The sequence below is a fragment of the Leopardus geoffroyi genome, chromosome B3 (assembly GCF_018350155.1).
Source record: "Leopardus geoffroyi isolate Oge1 chromosome B3, O.geoffroyi_Oge1_pat1.0, whole genome shotgun sequence".
Lineage (NCBI taxonomy): Eukaryota > Metazoa > Chordata > Mammalia > Carnivora > Felidae > Leopardus > Leopardus geoffroyi.
In genome coordinates, this window is record NC_059337.1 from 62,421,185 (window position 1) to 62,439,146 (window position 17,962).

A 17,962-nucleotide genomic window follows, 5' to 3' on the forward strand; every position below is an offset into this window, starting at 1 on the left:
GAATAATATTTCATTGAATGTATATGCCACATTACCATATTTTGTTTATCCATTCATCTGTTGACAGATGTTTGGATCATTGCCACCTTTTGACTATTGTGAATAATGCTACTATGAACACAAGTGTATATATATCTGTTAAAGTCCTGCTTTCAGTTCTTTTGGATATATACCCATAAATGGAATTGCTGGACCATATGATAACTCTATGTTTAATATTTTGGTTATACTGCCTTATGCAGCAGCTACACCATCGTACATTCCCACCAGCAGTGTACAAGGGTTCCAATTTCTCCACATCCTTTGCAACACTTGTTATTTCCTCTTTTTTTGGATAATAACCTTCCTTCTGGGTGTGAAATGGGCCTCAGGTGATTTTTTTCAAACTCACCTAACACATTCTTGCTTCAGGGCTTTTATATCTGCTAATCCTTCTGCTTAGAACATTCTTCTCTGGCAGTTGTGTATTTTATATCTCATTCCCACCCCTTACTCAGATTTCTATTCATGTATAACCTCCTCAGGGAGGGTTTCCCTGACCACCAATTTATATTAGCTACCTCCACACCCTGACACTGCTACATACATTTCTAAGTAGTGCTTCTCACTACTAACGCTCACTGCCATTTTATATTACTATACCCATCTGCTTATCCCCCATTAGAATGTAAAAAATCCAGGAAGGAAGGGACTTCCTCTGTTTATTGCTGTCTCTAGCACCTAGAATAATGCCTAGCCCTTGATAGGTGCTCAGTGAATCCTTGTTGAGTGATTGGATGAATATGCACTATTATTTTCTTAGACAGTAGTACTTTGTGACAAAGTAAAATTACTAGACCAAAAGTAAATATATCTAAAAGCTTTTTAACAGAATTTTTAAAAGTAATCTGTACACCCAACGTTGGGCTTGAACTCACAACCCCAAGATCAAGAGTTCCATGCTCTACCAACTGAACCAGCCAGGCCCCCCGCTAAAAGCTTTTTCAGTTTTCTTTCAGAGAAGTAGTACCAACTTATACTCTTGCCAAGTAGGCAGGATTGCCCATATCTCTGCTCACAGCCCCCACCCTGACTCTTGAAAGCAGCACACTGTGTGCCCAGTGCCCTGCCCAGAACAGGCACACACTGGACCTTTATTAAATCAAACTTTACAGTGTTCTTCCTGTTTCATTTTGGTTTCCTTTCCCATTCTCCGTGTGTGTTTCAGAGGAGAGTAGGACTATTTCCCACAAACATTTGATTCCACAAACTTTTTTTTTTAATTGAAAGAGAGAGGATGCAAGTGAATGAGAACAGAGAGAGAGAGAGAAAATCCCACAAGGGGGAGACAGAGACACACACACACACACACACACACACACACACACACACACACACACACACGGGGCGTGGGGTGGGGTGGGAAGCGGGTCACTGGAAGCGGGGCTTGAGCTCACCCAATGAGAGCCTCAAACTCAGGAACTGTGAGATCATGACCTGAGCCAAAGTCAGATGCTTAACCAAGTCACCCAGGCAGCCCTGATTCCACAAACTTTTATTAAGTGCCTAGCATGTGTCAGCCTCAGAGTTGGTGCTAGGGATACAAATGTGAAAAAAGTGGTCCCTATAGAGTTGCCCCATCTTGCCTGTTTCCTTTTTCCACCTTTTCCATCTCTTGCTCCTGTGGCCCATCTTTGTGTGTGTGTCCCATCATTATGGAATGCAGAGGTTAAAGTTTATAATTCTAGAGTTGATGCTTTTTTAATTTTTTTTTTCAACGTTTATTTATTTCTGGGACAGAGAGAGACAGAGCATGAACGGGGGAGGGGCAGAGAGAGAGGAAGACACAGAATCGGAAACAGGCTCCAGGCTCTGAGCCATCAGCCCAGAGCCTGACGCGGGGCTCGAACTCACGGACCGCGAGATCGTGACCTGGCTGAAGTCGGACGCTTAACCGACTGCGCCACCCAGGCGCCCCAGAGTTGATGCTTTTTTAAAAAAATGTTTATTTATTTGTTGAGAGAGAGAGAGAGAGAGAGAGAGAGAGAAAGAGCAGGGGAAGAGCAGAGAGGAATTCCAAGCAGGCTCAACACTGTCAGTGTAGAGCCCTACTGGGGGCTCGAACTCATGAACTGAGAGATCATGACCTGAGCCAAAATCGAGTCAGATGCAATCAAGAGTGAGTGCTCAACTGACTGAGCCACCCAGGCACCCCTAGAAGTTAATGCTTTTTTAATCAGATCATCACTTCCTATAGAGTGTAGCTTTGTATAAAAAATAACAGTTTCAGGGGCACCTGGGTGGCTCAGTTGGTTAAGCATCTGACTCTTGCTTTTGGCTCAGGTCATGATCTCCATTTGTGAGTTCGAGTCCTATGTTGGGCTCTGCACTGACTGTGGATTTCTCTGCTTCTCCCCAACTCATGCGTCCACGTGAACACTCTCTCTGTCTCTCACAATAAATGAAAGAGAAAAGAATAGTTTTTATAACTGATCTTTAACAAATAAGGCCAAGAATTATTGTTTATTGCATCTACCATAGGTCAAAAGTGGATGAAAATTATAATACAGAGCATTGAGCAATGTTGGGAATTGTCAATGCACTTTTATCATCACCTTTGACTTATTAGCAGTGATAGTTAAGAAAGTGGACTTTGACTCGAAAGTAATTGTTAAGTCATTGACTCCATAACTTAACTAGTTTGTGACCTTGAGCAAACGTTTAACCTCTGTGTGCCTTGGCTTCCCTGTCTGCAAAATGGGAATGATGGCAGTCCCTTCCTGCCAGCATTGTAGTAAAGCTCGATACAAGTAAAGCATTTAGCATGGTGCCTGGTACAGAGTGAATGCAGACTACATGTTAGCTCTTGCTGTTAATATTGTCCTTCCACCTTCCTTACATTGTAAGCACTAATGTCAAATACACATCTCCCACACCTCACGTCTAAGGTTGCCCTCTACTCCTTAGCCCTTCTCACTCATTCCAGCCCTGACAGGCCCAGTGCTGACTCAGTGATTGTCATAGCAGTCAAGGTAGAAAGGAGGTGGGGAATTAGGTAGAGCAAAATTGAGGATCAGCAGAGTTCACTGTTCAGTTCAGATCTACAGATGAGCAGAGTATATCACCAAGGACAAGGCACCATATGGGCCTGGTGGGGTTTTAGAGCTGAATAAGACATCAGTCTGCTTTCGGCCAGCTCACACAGTATAGTGAACAATGAATTTTGAGGTAAAATGAAAGAGGTTCCATATATAGTATTTAAGGAAAATACTTACAGTATTTAAGGAAATTCCTTATAGTATTTAAGGAAAATGCTATAGGAATAAAGAAGGCATGATTCAGGGCCACATGGGTGGCTCTGTCAGTTGAGTGTCTGACTTTGGCTCAGGTCATGATCTCACAGTTTGTGAGTTCGAGCCCCACAGCCGTCTCACTGCTATCAGTGCAGGGCCCACTTCAGATCCTCTGCCTCCCTCCACTCTGCCCCTCTCCCCCATCTCTCAAAAACAAAACAATAACAACAAAAAAGAAGGCATGATTCATAGAGTGGCAGGATTAGGGAAGACTTCTCTGAGGAGGTGTTTTTGTGCAAGACCTTGAGGGGAGAAAAGAATATATCACAGGAGGGATCTTCATGGTTGTTGATTCTCTTCATTTTGTAGACAGGAGGATAGAGGTCCAGAGAGCTTATGGAACTTGCTCCAGACCACCCAGATAATGAGCATCAGACCCAGACTGGAGCCCCAGTATAATATTCTTTCCACTCCTATACAGTTGGCACAGGTCTCTGTTGTCTATTGCAGCCTCACCTTTCATTTGAAGCCCTTTGTAGGGTATGTAACTCATTGTATCTTGGCAAGCATTACTTGATGAAGCCAGGTACTTGAAAATCCATTTTGATTAACTCTTTCAAGACTCAAATTTTACGTCTGTTTACCAGGAAAACTACCAAAGACACTTAACATTGACATTTTCAGGAAGGAAGGTTATATTATAGCATATAAGTTACTTTAAGGAAAAGCCTATTTTACCTATATGCTAGCTAATACCTTTATTTAAACTCCATATTTCTGGAGCCTGGGTAGCTCGGTCAGTTAAGCATCTGACTCTTGATTTCGGCTCAGGTCATGATCCCAGGGTTGTGGGATCAAGCCGCACATCAGATTCTGCACTGTCAGTGTGGAGCCTGCTTGGGATTCTCTGCTCACGCGCTCTCTCTCTCTCTCTCAAAATAAATAAATAAACATTTAAAAAAAAACCTTCCATATTTCTATTATATTCTAGAAGGTGATACACCAACATTCTTCCAGAATTAAGAAGAATATGTCTTTGAGGACAGAGAATAGAGAAGGGCTTCAAGGAACAGCATGAGTATGTAGGTATAGAAGTAAAAGTGCCTGGCATGACAAGGAATGGGACATTGCCTTGGGTATGTTGAAGATATGACAGGAGATGAATCTGAAAAATGTGGTATCTTTGGACCTCTAGGTGCTATAGTGGTTGGACTTGATTTTATGGACATCTGGGAGCCATTTCTGAATGTGAGGTGTGCCTGATTCAATTCACTGTCACAGGAGCCTTTCCCAGAGTGTCTTACTTGAAGACTCAAGGTTGGGCACAAGTCTGGTTTCTCTAGACGACTGTCCTTCATTCACCAAGGGCCTGACTAGCACTGGGTGGCTCTGGGAGCCAGGCCTCAGCCCTATCTGCATCCCTCTGATGGTTAACTCATTCCTGGGTTTTATTGTCTGGAGCTCTGGATTTTTGAAGTTACTTGGCTGCCTGTTAAGTCAAAAGCAATGATTCATTTGTGTTTGTAAGCTGCAGGTTATTCATTAGCGTTTAAGATAATACCTTACATTTATATGACACCAAAGTGCTTTCACATAAATTATCTCATTTGATGTGATCTTCAAGACAGGCCTATGAGATAGGCAAGGAATATTAGGTCCAATTTATAGATGAGAAGACTTAAGACTCAAGAGTTTAATTGATTTGCCCAACATAAGGTGGCCAATAAATGCAGAGTGCTTGCCCAAACCCGAATTTTCTACTTTTATTTCAGAGCTTTTTCCATGACCCACACTGCAGGCGCAATTAGGGCAACAAGAGACAGGTCTGTGGGCCCCAGAGAGCCTCATGACTCCAACTGTGACACAGACAGAGGTTTGACTCTGAGTAAAGCTGCCAGACCTGGGTGAACCCGACAGGTATTAAGCTGATCTAGACAGCTTGAGGAAGTGCATTAAAATGTATGTTGAAACTATCACAGTGCAGTTTCCATTTCAGCTAAAGCAACATTCAAACTATTCTCCATCCAGGGGTGCCTGGCTGGCTCAGTCAGAAGAGCATGTGACTCTTGATCTCAGGGTTGTAAGTTCTAGCCCCACTTTGGGTGTAGAGATTACTTAAATATAAAATCTTAAGGGGCGCCTGGGTGGCTCAGTTGGTTGAACGTCCAACTTCGGCCCAGGTCATGATCTCACAGTTCATGGGTTCAAGCCCTGCATCAGGCTCTGTGCTGACTGCTTGCTCAGAGCCTGGAGCCCGCTTCAGATTCTGTGTCTCCTTCTCTCTCTGTCCCTCCCCCACACACGCTTTGTCTCACTCTGTTTCTCAAAAATAAATACATGTAAAAAAAAATTTTTTTAATAAAATCTTAAAATAACAAAAAAAACAAAAAAGCAAGTGTTCTCCATTTGAATAGTTGCTTTCCCAATTTTTGCTGTTCCTGACTGCTGTTATCTAGTTATTATTATTTTTCTTTAAATGGACTCACTTCTTTTTACTAATATAAATTTGTTTTTACAGGAAACCACTGTGTTATAGGAAAAAAGGAAATAAGTAAGATGCAGGAAATACCAAGGCCCAGAGAGAAGTTCTGTACCCTGAGAGATGGCGGAGATGGGGCAGAGAGAATGCTTTGGGACTGGGGACCCAAGTCTGCAGGGGTTGAGGGTGGCAGTAGGCAGGGGGGAGAAGTGAGGGGCAGTCAGACTCAAAATATCTGGTAGATGTGAGGGGTGGGAATCTACTGCCTGAGGCAAGAAGATGGGCAAAGATTTTGGAGTCTGAGCCTGATACAGGGATGCTTAGGGTAAGGATGGGAGGGAGGGAGTGGGCTGTAGACAGGGCTCCTTGGGGTAGCTGGTTTGGGAAAGTAGGCTAAGAATGGTAGCGCTGGGGTTAGGCCCAGGAGGTGGTGCTGAGAGAGGTAAAGGAAGGAGGGGGACCCAGAGGTGAGAACCTGAGGGATAGGAGTGACCTCAAGGATGGTCCAAGGACCCAGATCCAAAGGGTGCATACGGGCAACATTTGGGGAGAAGCAGGTCAAGCTCTGTGTACTGTCCCAGTTGTTCCAGGCTGTATAGGTCACCGAGTCTGGGGCCTTGGGCCATGGTTAGCAAGCAACCTGAGAAAGATGTTGGTGTGAGGTCCAAGTTCTCCCGGTATCGTCTCAGTACCAACAGCAGGCCCACATCTGGAAACATTGAGCTGAGGGGACCGGTCTGGGGGCTGGCTGGCACCTGCTGGTACTGAGTCTTAGGAGCTGTGTGGTTTTTGTAATGACCAGGCATTTAGGGATTTCTCTGCAGTACTGTTGCAGTGTGGGCCAGAGGCTGTCGGGAATGAAAATGACCAATTTTCAATTTCATTGAAATGACCAAGCAAGAGGAGCTTCTGCATAAGTACCCTGAGCTCTGTGGTTTACTTTCTGCCGGTGACATGAGGCAGTCACATAACCTCTGGTGTTCTAGCTGGTGTGGGGATGAGATGTCTGCCTCCCCCAGGCTTGGGGAGAAATTAAATAAGTGCCTGGGCTGTGATTATGGACTGTTCCCATTCCTGGAACCAGGCCTGATAATGGTTTTCTAGCTGATTCACTGGCAAGGTTTAGTACCTGTTGTCACACAGAGTGGTCTCCTTATCTGTCGTCTATCTGAGTCTGACCTATAAGTCTGGCTTTTGAGAACTGGGCTTAATTACCTGTACCACTTACTTACTTGGTCCCAAGTTTTATCATAAGGACAGCAGCCTTTAAAAAAATAATGATCTCTTCTTTGTAGGGCACCTTTCTTTTAAGTTAATGATGACTGTTTTATATTTATGGGACCCCTTAGCGCCTTGCCTTTTTTGAGTGAGTCAGGATGCCGTTTCCCTCAAGAGGTGAAATTGGAGGCAGGTGAATTGTCAGAGGCCCTGCTGCGTGGCTGGCACAAAGCCCAGTGGAGATGGTTGGAGACCCACTTCCCAACCCACTCCCCTGCTCTGGACTTAGGTTGCTACAAGTGGCAGAACCAGTTATGGGGCCTCCAGGAAGGGCTGGGTGGCTGCTAATTCATGATTCATCCTTCTCCTCTGTGATGTGGGCTCTGGGGGATAACATTTAGTTCCCATCATGGTTCTTCTGACGGTCTGCCCTAGTGATTTTTTCTCTTTTCCAGACTTGGTTTCTCAAGAGACGGCATTAGCAAGTAGAAGGGAAGATTGCGAAATAGTGGTAAGGTCTCCTAGGGTCAGGACAGTGCTCACTTCTACTCTTCACTGGGCCTGAAGTAGACATAGTTGAGACTTTCTGAATGTGTTTTGGTTGAGAACAAGTGAACGTGAGCCCCTTTCATTCAATAGGTACTTATTGTGTACCTACTAAGATTAAGTGCCAGGCACTGTTCAGAGCACTGTTCTGGGCCCTGGGCATAAGCAAAACTCCCTGCCCCATAAAGCACATTCCCTTTATTTGTAAGGGGAACCCCCATACTTTCCTATACCTGTGGGCTCTCATTTGAGGCACAATTATAACAGTTATAAGGTTTAAATTTTTTTAATTTAATTAAAATTTAATTAATTCGTTAAATTCATTTTTAAATAATTAATTTTAAAAATTGTAAAGTTATTTTAAAAGAACCAAAACAGTTTATATGTTTTTCCAGACCATACCAGAAAAGAAACAGCAGATTAGAAGCACTTCCAAGGAAGTGCTGGCATATGGCACAGACTAGTAGAGAGTGACTAGGGAAGAGACAGAAAAAGTATAGAAAGAGTAAGATTTAAGATCTTCGCCTCAGTCGGTTGAGCATCCGACTTCGGCTCAGGTCATGATCTCATGGTTCATGAGTTCGAGCCCTGCGTCGGGCTCTGGGCTGATGGCTCAGAGCCTGGAGCCTGCTTCGGATTCTGTGTCTCCTTCTCTCTGTGCCCCGTCCCCGCTCATGCTCTGTCTCTCTCTCCCTCAAGAATAAATAAAACATTTAAAAAAAAAATTTTTTTTTTAAAAAAAGATCTTCGCGGGGCGCCTGGGTGGCACATTCGGTTAAGCGTCCGACTTCAGCCAGGTCACGATCTCGCGGTCCGTGAGTTCGAGCCCCGCGTCGGGCTCTGGGCTGATGGCTCAGAGCCTGGAGCCTGTTTCCGATTCTGTGTCTCCCTCTCTCTCTGCCCCTCCCCCGTTCATGCTCTGTCTCTCTCTGTCCCAAAAATAAATAAACGTTGAAAAAAAAAAAAAAAAAAGATCTTCGCCACCTAGGGAAGCTCAGGAAAAGCCTGACTCTTTGCCTTCAGTAGTGCCTGAAGGTGTTAACGCTGTTCAGTAGTTTATGTTCTGGATGACAATCCTGAGACGTGGAAGTCAGACTAAATTCCAGTAGTGTCCTAGGATGGAGAAGGGGAAGGGGGAGGCAGTAACAAGTTAGGAAGACCACACCTCGGCAAATTGGAATTTTAAGTCCTTATGGAGCTTCTATTCATCTGAGATCTTTGTCTTTCCGGGGCTGGGCTTTGGAGACAGCCTGGTCCTCTGAAAAACCATGGTCTGTGCAGGGGACATTGGGTGGGAAGCTACTCTACTGTCACCTGGCTCCTCCTCTCTGTGAAGTCTCAGGAAATGCAAATGAATGTTGCCAAGTGCTAGGGAGACCAGAGGATTTAGGGGAAATCCACAGGTAAAGAAAGAAAGCTGCAAGTGTTAAGACAATCTAGTAGCCTTTGGCAACTTCTTGAGGCAACTTCAATCCTGCCTGACTGATCTAGCACCTGCAGACTCAGTTTCATGGAGGAGCTGCCATCCCCGGTGCCTGGGATTAGACAGTCCTTAGCTTTATCCCATACCATTACAAATAGGGTCTCTACTTCTCTATTCTGAAAGTGTCCCTCTTCCTTCCCAACTTTATCATAGTTATAGAACATATTTTGCATCTTTTTGCCCTGAATCCAGCCTCTTGAGCTGCTAATAAGGCAGCATTATTTCATAGTAAACAATATTGATACCAGAAGCTTTCTCAAAGGCCTGCTTCAAGAGAGTTGTGTTTACATGATGAGAAATTCTTTAGGCAGCAGTCACTTCAGGAGGGCTGGACAAAGCTGGCAATCCAGTTTGTAGCACAAAACACCAAACTCCAGGCCAACTGGTTCAAAGACAAAACTGGCCTTCCAAGCTAAAACCCAGGAATGGGCCCTGCCCTCGGCAGGTGTAACAGCTAAAAATAGTAATAACTAGTTAATCAAGACAGGCACACTTCACCAGCATTCTTAGGCCACCTGAGTTTTAGTTCATGGCCACTCTTAGAAGATCTCAAGCTCCCTACCCTTCCCTCTGCTCTTTGAATGAGAGTATTTCAGAGCCCCTGGGAGCTAACCAAGGATTACATTTTAGAACTACAGCCAGCAGACTTGAAATCAGCCCTCTCTGTCTCGAGAATTCTAATTGGGCTGACCTGGGCCCACTGTGAACCCATGCCCATCCCTGGAGTTGCTGTCAGGTTGGCATCATCCTCAGCTGGTGTCACACAGTTTACCTCCCTCCTGGAAGTGGATAGGCAAGAGGTTTGGGACTTATATTGAGTGCCTAGTTTTTGTCAGGGACTTCACATGGATTATTTTCTTTAATCCTCACAACTATCCTGTGTGTAGGGGATTCTTTCCTCACATTGTAGTTGAAGAAGCTAAGGTAGAGTGAGATTCAGTAATTTGTCCAAAGTCATGCTGGTAGTATGCAGACGATTCAAAATTTAAAAACACATCTGTTAGGGGTGCCAAGGTGGCTTAGTCGTTTGAATGTCCATCTCTTGATTTCAGCACAGGCTATGATCCCAGGGTCGTGGGATCGGGCCCCACCTAGGGCTCTACCCTGACAGCCTGCTTGAGATTCTTTCTTTCTTTCTTTCTTTCTTTCTTTCTTTCTTTCTTTCTTTCTTTCTTTCTTTCTTTCTTTCTTTCTTTCTTTCTTTCCCTCTCTCTCTCTCTCTCTCTCTCTCCCTCTGCCCCTCTCTCCCACTCGAGCACTCTCTCTCTCTCTCTCTCTCTAAAATAAAAAATAATAGGGGTGCCTGGATTGCTCAGTTGGTTGAATGTCCAACTCTTGATTTCGGCTCAGGTCATGATCCCAGGGTTGTGAGATCAAGCCCTGCATCAGGCTCTACCGTGAAAGCATGGAGCCTGCTTGGGATTCTCTCTCTCCCTCTCGGCACATGCGTGCATGCTCTCTCAAAATAAATATTTAAAAAATTAAAATAAATAGGGGCACCTGGGTAGCTCAGTCAGTTAAGCGTCCAACTTTGGCTCACATCTTGATCTCTTGGTTTCTGAGTTCAAGTCCTGCTTCTGGCTCTTTGCTGACAGCTCAGAGCCTGGAGCCTGCTTCAGATTCTGTGTCTCCCCTCTCTTTGCCCCTCCCATGCTCACGCTCTGTCTCTCAATAATAAATAAATGTTAAAAAAAATTTGTTTAATAAAAAATAAAAAATTAAAATAAATAAAATAAAATAAAATAAAAATACATCTGTTAGATTCCAAAACTTTCTCTCTTTCAGTGAACCATGCTGTCTTCCAGCTTAGAATAGTAGAGGGAAACTGAATATCTCTGGGTTTTTTTAATAATTCTTTTTTTTAAGTTTATTGATTTTGGAATTTAAATTTTTTTAATGTTTATTTATTTTTGAAAAACAGAGTGTGAGTGGGGGAGGGGCAGACAGAGAGGGAGACACAGAATTCCTAACAGGCTGTAGGCTCTGAGCTGTCAACACAGAGCCCAACTTGGGGCTTGAACCTGCAGACAGTGAGATCATGACCTGAGCTGAAGTGGGACCTTTAACCAACTGTGCCACCCAGGCGCACCTTGATTTTGAGAGAGAGAGAGAGTGCACACCTGAGCAAGGGAGGGGCAGAGAGAGGTGGAGAGAGAGGATCCCAAGTAGGTTCTGCGCTGCCAGCACAGACTAAGAGACGCTTAACCGACTGAGCCACCCAGGGGTCACCATCCCTGTTTTTCAAGATTGAGATATAATTGACATAAGATTTTAGTATAATCATTATTAGAGAGAGAGAGAGTATGTCAGAGGGGAAGAGGGGCAGAGGCCGGGAGAGAGGGAGAGGGGGCGGAGAGAGCGACAGAGAGAGAGGGAGAGGGAGAGAGAGAATCCCAAGCAGGCTCCATGCTCAGTGCCAAGCCCACCAATGCAGGACTCCATTCCACAACCCTGGAATCATGACCTATGCTGAAATCAAGAGTTGGGGATACTGAGTCAGCTGAACCACTCAAGTGCCCCATAACATTGTATTATTAACATAATGACTCAGTACATTGTGTACATTGTAAAATGCACACCACAATAAGTCTAGTTAACATAATTCTGTCACCACACATAGTTACATATTTTTTTCTTGTGATAAGAACTTTTCAGATCTACTTAGTAACTTTCAAATATACAATATAGTATTATTAAATCTAGGAGCACACTATACATTACATTCCCATGACTTATTTTATAACTGGGAGTTTGCACCTTTTGACCCCCTTCATGTATTTCACCCCCCTCCCCCCCCCCCCCACTTCTGGCAACCACCAGTCTGTTCTCTTTATCTTTGAGTTTTGTTTTTGTTTTTATTTTTTTTTAGATTCCACATATAAATGAGATCATATGGTATTTGTCTTTCTGTCTGACTCATCTCACTTAGCATGATGCCCTCAAGGTCAATGCATGTGTCACAAATGGCAAACTTTCCTTTTTTTTTTTTTTTTTTTTTTTCAACGTTTATTTATTTTTGGGACAGAGAGAGACAGAGCATGAACGGGGGAGGGGCAGAGAGAGAGGGAGACACAGAATCGGAAACAGGCTCCAGGCTCTGAGCCATCAGCCCAGAGCCCGACGGGGGGCTCGAACTCACGGACCGCGAGATCGTGACCTGGCTGAAGTCGGACGCTTAACCGACTGCGCCACCCAGGCGCCCCAAACTTTCCTTTTTTTAATGGCTAAATAATATTCCTGTGTGTGTGTGTGTGTGTGTGTGTGTGTGTGTGTGTGTGTGTCCAGCACGTCTTTGTCCATCCATCAGGTTGCTTCCATATCTTGGCTATTGTAAATAATGCTGCAATGAACATGGGGGTGCAGATATCTTATCCAGTTAGTGTTTTGTTTCCTTTGAATAAGTACCTAGAAGCAGGATCGCTATATCATATGATAGTTCTATTTTTAATTTTGTGAGGAATCTCCATGCTGTCTTCCACAGTAGCTGCACCAATTTACATTCCTACCAACAGTGCATGAGGGTTCCCTTTTCTCCACACCCTTGCCAACACTTGTTATTTCTAGTCTTTTTGAGAACAGCCATTCTAACGGGTGTGAGGTGCTATCTTGTGGTACTATCATTGTGGTTTTGATTTGCATTCCCCTGATTGCTGATGTTGAGCACCTTTTTATTTACCTTTTGGCCATCGGTATGTCTTCTTTGGAAAGATGTCTCTTCAGATCCTCTGCCCATGAAAAAAATCAGATTGCTTGGGGTTTTTTGCTATTGACTTATATGAGTTTTTTTTTCATATTTTGAATATTAATCCCTTATCAGATATATGATTTACCAGTACTTTCTCCCATTCTGTAGGTTGCCTTTTCATTTTGTGGATGGTCTCCTTTGCTGTGTAGAAGATTTTTAGTTTGATATAGTACCACTTATTTATTTTTGCTTTTGGTGCCAAATCCAAAAAATCATGACCAAGACTGATGTCAAGGAACTTACTGCCTATGTTTTCTTCTAGGAGTTTTATGGTTTCAGGTCTTACATTTAAGTCTTTAATCCATTTTGAGTTGATATTTTGTGTATGGTGTAAGGTAGGAGTCCAGTTTCATTCTTTTGTATGTTGCTGTACGGTTTTTCCAACACCATTTATTGAAGAGACTGCCTTTTCCCCCACTATTTATTCTTAGCTCCTCTGTTGTAAATTCATTTACCATATATGCGTGGGTTAATTTGTGGGCTCTCTAGTTTTCCATTTCATTGATTTATGTGTCTGTTTTTATGCTAATACCATACTGTTTTGATTACTATACCTTTGTAGTATAGTTTGAAATCAGGAAGCGTGATGCCTCCAGCTTTGTTCTTCCTTTTAAATATTGCTTTGGCTATTTCGGGTCTTTTGTGACTCTATACAAATTTTAGGTTTATTTTTTCTATTTCCATGAAAAATGCCTTTGGAATTTTGATAGGGATAGCACTGAATCTGTAGATTGCTTTGGGTAGTAAAGACGTTTTAATAATATTAATTCTTCTAATCCATAAGCACAGAATATCTTTCCATTTATTTGTGTTGTCTTCAGTTTTCTTTTATCAGTGTCTTATATTTAGTGTACAGGTCTTTCACCTCTTTGGTTAAATTTATTCCTAGGCATTTTATTCTTTTTGATGCAATTGTAAATGGAATTGTTTTCTTAATTTCTCTTTCTGGTAGTTCATTATTAGAGTATAGAAATACAACAAATTTTTGTATATTGATTTTGTGTCCTGCAACTTTACTGAATTCATTTATTAGGTCTAGCAGTTTTGGTGGAATCTTTAGAGTTTCTTGTTTCTCAAAGTAGGTGCTTATCACTATGAGGTTCCTTCTTAGAACTGCTTTTGCTGTATTCCATTAGTTTTGATATGTTATATTTCTACTGTCATTTATCTCAAGGTAGTTTTTTTAATTTCTCCTAGATTTCTCCATTTACCCATTGGTTGTTCAATAGTGTGGTTGATTAATCTCCTCATATTTGTGAGTTTTCCAGTTTTCTTCCTGTAATTGATTTCTAGTTTTATACCACTGTGGTCAGAAAAGATACTTGATATGATTTCAGTCTTTTGAAATGTATTAAGACTTATTTTGGGGGGCACCTGGTTAGCTCAATTGACTAAGCGTCCAACTCTTGATTTTGGTTCAGGTCATGATCTCATGGTTCAGGAGTTCAAGCCCGCAGTCAGGCTCTGAGCTTTGAGTGAGGAGGATTCTCTCTCTCCTTCTGTCTCCCTCTCTCTCTGCCCTTCTCCCACTTGCCCTCTTTCTCTTCCTCTCTTTCTCTGTGTGAAAATAAATAAATAAATTTTTTAAAAAAAAACTTATTTTTGGCCTAATATATGATCTGTCTTGGAGAATGTTCTGTGTGTGCTTGAGAAGAGTGTACATTCTCTTGCTTTTGGATGGAATGTTCTACATACGTCTGTTAAGTTCCTCTGGTCTAATGTGCAGTTTAAGGCTAATATTTCCGTATTGATTTTCTGTCTGGATGATCTATTTTGACCATTGATGAAAGTGGAGTATTAAAGTCCCCTACTATTATTACATTGTTGTCTATTTCTCCCTTTAGGTGTATATATATATATGCATGCTCCTATGTTGGGTATAGTATATTTACAAATATTATATCCTCTTGATGGATTGACTCCTTTAGCATTATATAAAGACCGTTGCCTCTTATTACAATCTTTATCTTAAAGTCTATTTTGTCATAAGTATAGCCACCTCAGCTTTTTTTTGGCTATTTGTAGGGAATATCTTTTTCCATCCTTTTACTTCCAGTGTGTGTGTGTGTGTGTGTGTCCTTACCTCTGAAATGAGTCTCTTGCAGGTAGCATATAGATGGGTCTTGTTTTTTATCCATTTGGCCACTCTGTTTTTTGACTGGAGTGTTTAGACCTGTCTGGTTTTTTAAACAGTGTTTTTCTTGATTTGACAAGTAATACAGGCTCATCATAAAAAGTAAATATCAGCTATAATCTCTCTCATATATATATATATTTTTAACATTTTATTTTTATTTTTTTGATGTTTATTTATTTATTTAGGGAGAGTGGGAGTGAGTAGGGGAGGTACAGAGAAAGGGAGAGAGAGAATCACAAGTAGGCTCCACACCACCAGTGCAGAGCCTGACATGCAGCTTGAACCCATGAACCGTGAGATCTTGACCTGAGCTGAGACCCAAGAGTCAGAAGCTTAACTGACTGAGGCACCCAGTAGCCCCTAACATTTTATTTTATTTTTGGTTTTTAGTTAGAGTATGCAGGTGAGCAAGGGAGAGGGGCGGAGGGGGAGAGAGAATCTCAAGCAGGCTCCATGCCCAGTGCAGAGCCCAACATGGGGCTCATTCCCAGCACTGTGGGATCATGACTTAAGCCAAAATCAAGAGTTGGATGCTCACCTGACTGAGCCACCCAGGTGCCCCTTCAGGAATATTTTTATTTTTCTTTTTTCTTCAAAAAACTTTTAAATTTTTATTTATTTTTGAGAGAGACAGACAGAGCGTGAATGGGGGGAAGGGCAGAGAGAGAGGGAGACAGAATCCGAAACAGGCTCCAGGCTCTGAGCTGTCAGCATAGAGCCCAACACGGGGCTCGAACTCATGAGCAGTGAGATTATGACCTGACCTGAAGTCAGATGCTCAACCAGCTGAGCCACCCACGCACCCCAGGAATATTTTTATATTTTCATCTGCTGAGGGTGAGCTCCCCACTTGGCCTTTTCTGACATCAACCTCGTGAAGGTTTGAGGTGGTTTGTTACAGGTGGCAAGGGGAGAAGTCTAGACTTCCTCTATGGTCCTTGGTGGCAGAGGTGGGCTGGGGGCCACATTTTTCCTATGGTGTTTGGGCTGGAATAGAACAGTTACTCTCTGTAATAATAATTGCATGCTTTTTCATTGAATGGATTTTCAGTATCATAATTATCCCTCATTATGTCATAGTTTTCTCATGTGTAAAATGTGGCTTATAATAATTTCTACTTCATAGGGGTGTTTTAAGGGCTAAATAAGTTATTATATGTAAAGCACTTCACACACAGCTTGCCACGCAGTAAGCATTATATAAGTGCCAGCTACTGCTGTTGTTGTTTTGGAATGTAAACAATTTCTGACTTTCTCTAATATAAATGCTATAAGTGAATACCACTTTTTATAAATATTGAATGAATTTCTAAATATTTCTGTAGACAGACTCTTAGTAGAGGGCTTGCTGGATCAAAAGGTCTGCACTTTTTATAGCCTCCTGATATACAGGGCCAGATTGCTTTCCAGAGTCATCAGGTCGATTTACATATTCACCACAAAGCCACGAACATTATTAAATGCCATCCTTTTTTTACTTGTTGTCAATTGATAGGACTTACATTTTTGAATTTTGAAAAGGACTTAATCTTTGTGTGTGAGGATGAATATTTTTCACGTTATTAACTGTTTCTATTCTATGCATTATCTCTTCATGTTTTTTTCTCTATTGTGGTTTATTCTGTTTTTTTTTCGTATGAGTTCTTTAGGTAGTAAGCATTGTGTTATCTGTCATATTTCATGCAAATACTTCCCTTAGTTTTCATTTCCATATCAATTTTGTCTCTGATTTTTAACTGAGAGTCATTTAAATTTTTGTCATTGTAAATTTATTCATTCTGTGCATGCACGCATGTGGTTTCTTCCCTTGCTTTAATGCTTAGGAATTTCTTCCCAATCCCACAGGCAGATTAATAGTCTCATCATTTCCTTTCTTTTAGGTTCTTTTAGTTTTGTTTTTTGTTTTTTTTATTTAGTGTTTTGTTTTATTTAGTGCTTTGATCTATTTGGAGTTATTTTGGTATATGGTTTGAGATGAAGATTTAACTTTTTCTTCACTCAGTATAATATGTCTTAATAATACTTTTTACTATATGTTGAATTTTTACATTTATTAGTGTTTGTTTCATGACCAGTCTTATATGTTCCATTAATCTTGCTTTTGTGCTTTTTATGATATATTTCCATAGCTGTTAGAGAATGTCGAGGTTTAAATTCTTTGGGCTTGGAGATCCGCAAAACCTCCTCAGTCATTCATCCTTGATAGAGGTTCACTACCCTTGAACTCAGCAGACTCAACACATCTGGCTCTGCTCAGACACACAGTGGAGTTTTCCCTTCTACTCTCTGTTCTATGAATCACATAACTTTCTTATATTTTCAGTAACTGAGTAACTTTATCATTCTTCAACCTTTGTTTCTTGGCCCAGTGGGTATTTCTTTGCCTATATGTGTGTTCTCATTCCCCAACATTTCTTCATCCCAGGTCTGTGCATTAAAACCTGTTTGTATGAATTTGTTCTTTTCCTACTCTTCTTTCATTACTTTTCTTTGGTTGAAGTTTTTTGTTTTTGTTTTTTTCTTTTAAGATTTTATTTTTGAACAATCTACACCTAATGTGGGGCTTGAACCCACAACCTGGAGCTCAAGAGTTGCATATTCCACTGACTGAGCCAGCCAGGCACCCCTGGTTAAAGTTTTTTAAAACCCAAAATATCCTTTGACAAAAACAGTTATTTTTATTTCTGTGCTTTATTGCAACCATGTCTCTTTTTTCATGTCCTTTTCTGTTCTCAGGACCTTTACCTCATTAAAGCAATTTTTAAAAATTTTGTTTGTTTGTTTATTTTTAACATTTATTCATCTTTGAGAGACAGAGTGTGAGCAGGGGAGGGGGCAAGAGAGAGGGAGACACAGAATCTGAAGCAGGCTCCAGGCTCTGAGCTGTCAGCACAGAGCCTAATGTGGAGCTTGAACTCATGAAGTGTGAGATCATGACCTGAGCTGAAGTCATACACTCAACCAACTGAGCCACCCAGGGCTAAATTTTATTTTTCAGTAATCTCCACACCCAACGTGGGGCTCAAACTCACAACTCCAAGATCAAGAGTTGCATGCTTTACTGACTGAGCCAGATGCCCCC

General features: G+C 41.9%; 1 protein-coding gene and 1 long non-coding RNA gene across 2 annotated transcripts in view; both read left to right on the forward strand.

Moving 5' to 3' along the window:
* The window catches only part of DNAJC17 (DnaJ heat shock protein family (Hsp40) member C17), a 42,959-nt gene that overhangs the window by 6,903 nt on the left and 18,094 nt on the right, over nt 1-17,962 (forward strand). The gene's annotated exons all lie outside the window — the stretch shown is intronic.
* On the forward strand, nt 1,431-2,011 carry LOC123583153. Its single transcript, XR_006704752.1, has 2 exons — nt 1,431-1,728; nt 1,960-2,011. It is a non-coding gene; the product is annotated as an uncharacterized LOC123583153 (long non-coding RNA).